A 6,626-nucleotide genomic window follows, 5' to 3' on the forward strand; every position below is an offset into this window, starting at 1 on the left:
ATACTTTTTTTTTTTTTTTGGTTTTCATTTTTCTTTTATTAGACTCCCTCTGCAAATGGAAAGGTTTTTGTCCTGGTCTCATTCTTAGACAGAAAAGTATGTATTTTACAACTAGGCAATCGACTTCTAAGAACCAGTTTTCTGTCATGTCCAGACAGGCACATATACAGGGAACCAGGGCCCAAGTTCTGGGCAGCACTGCTCTGAATCAAGGTTCCTTGTGGACTTCAGAAACTAAAACTGGACCTCAGGTTACTGGGATGAGAGAAAAAACCTGGAAACCTGATAGGCTGTTGAGAAATGAAAGAGACAGAGAAAACTATTTCCCATGTGGTACATAATCTCAATGAAAAACATAGAAATTGAAAAAATAAATTAGGTTGTCAAAGCCAAAAATATGGAATTTTTCTCACACATCCCATTGAAAATTACCATGAACACTTACATTCACGAGGAGAGAAATGAGTCTGTTGTTTATTTAAATAATTGAAATTTAATGCAAAACCACAGGGACTTAGTTTAAACTTAAGCAATAGGAAAAGATGATTACTTTTCCAAATGATAGTCCCTGAGAATATAGTTTTACAAGTAATGGAAATCAGAAAAAAAAAATTTTTTTTTCTGATCTTTTAAAACTTGAAGTGTATCTATTTCTAAAAATTTTAGTATTCTAAGTCCTGAAGAATACCTGAGATGTTTTGCTTCTCTGAGATTCATAATTAAAGACTACTGATGGCTCTGACATAAGCAATTTCATCCTAATTCCCCCTGTACTCTCAGATAGGAAACTTCTGCATTTCCCTGTTCTCATGCCTTTCAGAGTATTCTTCATTCACACTTTCATCCACCCAAAGCTTCAGTTCAGTTCAGTCACTCAGTCATGTCTAACTCTTTGTGACCCCATGGACTGCAACATGCCAGGCCTCCCTATCCATCACCAACTCCCGGAGCTTGCTCAAACTCATGTCCATCTCATCTTCTGTCATCCCCTTCTCAACCCAAAGCTTAGCCACCTTTAAAAACTTTTAAAATTTTAATTATTTTTGGCTGTGCTAGGTCTTCGTTGCTGTGCATAGGCTTCAGTAGTTGTGGCACACAGGCTTAGGTGCCCCTTGGCATGTGAGATCTTCCTGGACCAGGAAATGAACCCACGTCCCCTGCATTGGCAGGAGGATTCTTAACCACTGGACCACTAGAGAAGCCTGCTTAAGCATCTTTTAAGATCAAATTCAAACCATCTCCCCTGTAAAATGTCCATTTGATCATCTCTGCTTGAATAGTTGTTTTCTGCTCAGAAATTCTTCATTGCCTATTACCCATCACTTAACTGGCAATTAACCCTGTGCTTGCTCTTTCTTTATGATCCTGAATCTTGTGTTGTCAACTCTCAGCATGAGCAGATATTTGTGTCTAACTTCCTCAACAGGGTTCATTGCTCCTTGAGGACAGGGAGCTTTTCTTTTGGCACCTTTACCCAATTGAGTTCAGTAAATATTTGGTGATTTGAATAATTGGTTAATTCACCATTTACCAGGCAGCCACCAAGTGAAATGAACTAACATAGACCCCGTGTCTTTTTCCAGCTTTGTCAGGAAGGCTGACAGTAAATCCACAATCAGTAAAATGTAAAGATCTTAACCCTTATACGTGAGTTGCATATTTCTACAAATGAAGAATTCTGGGTCCTGACTTCATTTTTGTTGGTGATTCCCTCAGGCCTCACATGGACCCTCCAGGTTCACATTATGCTTATTTCCCAGCAGTCTTGCTGACATGAGCTGTCTTTTCTCTACAGTCCCTACAAAAATCTCATTTCACTTGGTTGGCTCTGATTGGATGATGAGAAAATTTCTACTCCTCCCTGTGTTTAAGTGATGGGACAGAATGAAAGAGGTGGATAGGTTTGGGTGGTACTGATAAAAAAAACAAAAACAAAAAACGATTGTTCTATTGACAGAAAAACAAACCATTGTTCTGTTACCAGCACAAATGTAAATTAATACTGAGTAACAAAATAACATATATCTGCTATAACTTTCTTGCTCACCTATGTAAAAGTTGAAACTACTCTCTAATGTAATGAAATTAATGGCTTTTCCTTTAAAAAGAAAAGAAACAGCTATGTGTCTTTTCTAAAATTTTCTCTTAGCAGTCACAAAACCCCAAAACACAACAGGAATAAGAACAAATGTACCAGTTTTGAGATGCTCTCAAATATGGAATACAAAAATATTGGTGTTTTTTCTTTGTAGCAATTTAACTTGTTTCTTAAAATTCACTCAGGGCAACATTACCATCAGTTAAAAGGCAGACTGTTTCAGGATAGGTGAAAAAAATTCAATACTGTAGCCATTAGCTACAACTCACTATTCATATACAAATTACAATTAAATACAGTTGAAAATTCAATAGCATTCACATTCATCACATTGCAAGTATTCAGTGGCCACATGTGGCTAACAGGTTGGATAGTGCAGATGAAGTCTATTTCCATGGTGGCAGGACAGTCTATGTGCAACAATGATTTAAACTATGATACTTACATCCAGAATTTTATCACAGGTTTAGGACAACTAAATCACAGATTTAGGACAACTTAAACAGGTAAAAGCGAATTCTGAGCCAGTTACAAAGAAAGACTTGAGATTTTTTACTTTTCTCTCCTTAGGATCTAGATGACTTCCAGTTTTCTGAGGTTGGCTGGATGCCCTTCAGTGGCTATTGTTAATTGTCCCATCCTGGTGCGACAGCTGAGTCCTTTGTGGCTGGACCCTAGAGTCTCCAGTGAGCAGTCAGTATTCATTCATCTCCATCTCCTACTGGAATAGAACGTTCCCTCAACTCATCTTCATCGTTGATTTGCTTTGCTGAAGCCACCATTTTGCACATCTGTAGTTGGAGCCAAAGTTATTTGCTCCTGGGGCTTCCCAGGCGGTGCTAGTGGTGAAGAACCCACCTGCCAATGCAAGAGACAAGAGATGTGGGTTTGATCCCCGGGTTGGGAAGATCCCCTGGAGGAGGGCTTGGCAACCTGCTCCAGTATTCTCGCCTGGAGAATGCCATGGACAGGGGACCCTGGCAGGGCTACAGTCCATGGGGTTGCAAAGAGTTGGACACGGCTGTAGTGACTTAGCACGCATGCACTGCTAAGTACAGGTACACAGGTACACAGTGGCTCTTCCCACTGCCACCATGGTCAGCACAGCTTTCCCATGGAATCTTTTTCTTTCTTGTGGAGATACAATTGAGGTACAACATTGTGTAAGTTTGAGGGGTACAACAGTGCTGATTTGATACATTTCTGTGTTGCCTCCCTAGCCTCAGTTCACACTTCAATCACGTGACACAATGATCACTTGTGTGTGTGTGTGGTAAAAGAAATTAAGACTTAGTCTCTTAGTAACTTTGAAGTTTATAAATACAGCGTTATTGCCAATAACACATTGAATCTTTTTGAAAGTGGCAGAAACAGAAAAATCAGATCAAGAGCATACACTTGGATAACTCTGGTCCCCTTTGTGCTTCTGGGCTTTTTAGGGGACGAGGAACACCAGGGATCTCTGTGCAGATTTTCATACCCCAGACCAGGGCTTTGTGGTTGCTTTCCAGAGAGTGAGAAAGAAGAACAAAGGAGAATATACTTTGTCCAAGAGAATCCTTTATTTTTTGCCTGGGCGGGTGAGGGCTGGCTGAGGAGTACAATCAAGCCCTGGAAGACAGGGAGCATGCTTCTTCGGTCAGTCAGTGCCTATATTTCTCCAATTCGACAGTCGAAACTGCAAGTCATGGATTCTCCTAGGTTGGCTTTTCCTTGCTAAGTCGCTTCAGTCATGTCTGACTCTGTGCGACCTCATAGATGGCAGCCCACGAGGCTCCCCCGTCCCTGGGATTCTCCAGGCAAGAACACTGGAGTGGGTTGCATTTCCTTCTGCAATGCATGAAAGTGAAAAGTGAAAGTGAAGTCACTCAATCGTGTCCGACTCTTAGCGACCCCATGGACTGCAGCCCACCAGGCTCCTCTGTCCATGGGATTTTCCAGGCCAGAGTACTGGAGTGGGGTGCCATTGCCTTCTCCGTAGGAGCCCAATATTTCTTTAGCGTCCAAATTGCCTGAGTCCCTAAAGACAAAGCCTTTGCATGCTTCACCTATAGCACGCTTCCTGGCACCTGGTCATGCTGAAACATTTGGGACCTTTTGCTGACACAGATTTGCCTTTGAGAGCTCTCACTGTACCGTTTTACATTTTCAGTCATCCCATTCAAATGTGTCAATGCCCTTATAAAATGACCACTTGAAGCATTTCCAAAAGTAACTTAACTCTTTGAATTTGAAAATATAGGATATAGGAAAAGGCAGATTTTCCATAATTGAATAAATTAAAATAGTTTAAAAGGGATTTTGTATAACAGCTTCACTGAGCTGTAATTGACTAGCACTAAGGTCATTGTAATTGACTAGTTCTACAGCTTGATGGGTTTTGACACATATGGAAACTTCTCCACAATCGAGAGTGAATCATTACCCATAGTTTCCTTGTGCCCTTTGTCATCTCTGACTCTTTTTCTCTCTACTCTCCTCCAGCTAACCCCCTTCCCAATCCCCAGACAACCACTGTTCTGCTTTCTGTCATTATAAATTAATTTGTATTTTCTCGAGTTTTATATAAATAGAATTATACAGTGTCTAGTCTTTATGTGTATGTGTGTGGGTGGGTGAGAGTCTGGCTTCTTTCATTTAGCATAAGTATTTTGACATTCACACATGTTGTATGAGAAAATAGCTCATTTTTTAAAAATTGCTGAATAGTATTCAATTGTATGGTTATGTTACAATTTCTATATCCACTCACCTGGCAATGGACATTTGAGTTATTTCTAGTTTTTGCGTGTTATAAATAAGCATGCTAGGAGCATTCATGTACCAATCTTTGTATAGACACATTCTTTTGTTTCTTTTGGTTAAATACCTGGAAGTGTGTTTTCCTGAAAGTTTTACTTACGTTTTAGATTCGAAGGATTCTTAAACAAAAGAAACCGCTTTCATCACACACAACAAACAAATTTGATATTTAATAGAGGATTATTTGACTTAATTACAATATACAGTCATTAAGAGAAGAGAAATAAAAACAATAGAGAAAAGTAACAGCATATACATCACCAAATTGGGCTGAACAACATTCAGAGTTAAACAGCCCTGGGAAGTCCCTGATTAACAGCAATGTGGAGTTCCAATCGGGAAATGTCCTGAGCAACGTGTCCACACCATGACAGACTTCAAATTGCAGTTTGGGGCACTCAGGCTTATAATCCCAGGCTGAAAGCTGGTATCGTCATCAGTTTGTAAGCAAAAATGCAGGTTTTTTTTTAACTTTTACAATGCTGTTTGTTTCACCATGTGAGTTGCAGGATTTTATTAGCCCCTGGGAGACTGGACAGACCCCTAGGAGCTCAGGAATTCTAAGACCCACTCCCTTTCTCTTCTAAAGTGCTGCCTGACTTGCTACGCTTGCATGAAGGCACGGAATTGGGGTCAGAAGCCTGCTTTCCTGCTTCTGAAGCCTGAACAAGACTTCCTCCATTTAAAATTCCCTAACAGGGTGGAATGGCTGAGTCAAATGGAAGGTATATGTTTAACTATTTAAGAGATTACCACACTGTTTTCCAAAGTGTTTGCACCATTTTACATTCCCAACAGCAGTGTGTTAGATTTCTAGTTGCTGAACATCTTTGCCAACATGTGATATGGTTAATCTTTTGAATTTTAGCCATTTTTATAGGTGTGAGCTGGTATCTTACTATGTCTTAATTTGCATTTCCGCATTGACTAATTATTTTGAGCAAACTTTTATGTGCTTATTTGCTGTTCATGTATCTTCTTTGAAGTGCCTATTCAAAATTTTTGCCCATTTTAATTTACAATTTTTTCCAGTTTTACTGAAATATAATTAATATATAACATTGTATAAGTTTAAGGGGTTCAGTGTGATGATTTGCTCCCTGTCTATACTGTGAAATGCTTACTGTAATAAGGATAGTTATATCCTTGACTTGCTTCTGACCTTTGGGAGAAAACTTTCAATCTTTCATCACTGAGTATGACATTAGCTATAGTTTTTGTAGATGCCCTTTATCAAATGAATAAGTTCCAGTCCATTTCCAGTTTGCTGAGAGTTTTTTTTTTTTTAATCAGAAATGGATGTTGGATTTTGTCAAATGATTTTTCTGTATCTACTGAGATGATATTCAAAGGTTTTCTTCAGGGCTTCTAGCTAAAAAAAGCAAAATGGCTGTCTGGGGAGGCCTTACAAATAGCTGGGAAAAGAAGAGAAGTGAAAAGCAAAGGTGAAAAGGAAAGATATAAGCATCCGAATGCAGAGTTCCAAAGAATAGCAAGAAGAGATAAGAAAGCCTTCTTCAGCGATCAATGCAAAGAAATAGAGGAAAACAACAGAATGGGAAAGACTAGAGATCTCTTCAAGAAAATTAGAGATACCAAGGGAACATTTCATGCAAAGATGAGCTCGATAAGGACAGAAATGGTATGGACATAACAGAAGCAGAAGATATTAAGAAGAGATGGCAAGAATACACAGAAGAACTGTACAAAAAAGATCTTCACGACC

At 39.3% G+C, this 6,626-nt stretch overlaps 1 long non-coding RNA gene across 2 annotated transcripts in view; it reads right to left on the reverse strand.

The window, feature by feature from the left end:
- Positions 1-2,037: 2,037 nt before the first annotated feature.
- Positions 2,038-6,626, reverse strand: part of LOC105001922 — a 20,860-nt gene continuing 16,271 nt past the window's right edge. The window contains exon 3 of one of the 2 annotated variants that reach the window (XR_826906.1): positions 2,038-2,956. This is a non-coding gene — a long non-coding RNA (uncharacterized LOC105001922). Of the gene's footprint in view, positions 2,957-3,908; positions 3,929-6,626 lie in introns of those variants that run through there. The other variant, XR_826907.1, reaches the window with a different exon arrangement.

The sequence above is a fragment of the Bison bison genome, unplaced genomic scaffold, assembly GCF_000754665.1.
Source record: "Bison bison bison isolate TAMUID 2011002044 unplaced genomic scaffold, Bison_UMD1.0 scf7180017864386, whole genome shotgun sequence".
Taxonomy (NCBI): Eukaryota; Metazoa; Chordata; class Mammalia; order Artiodactyla; family Bovidae; genus Bison; species Bison bison.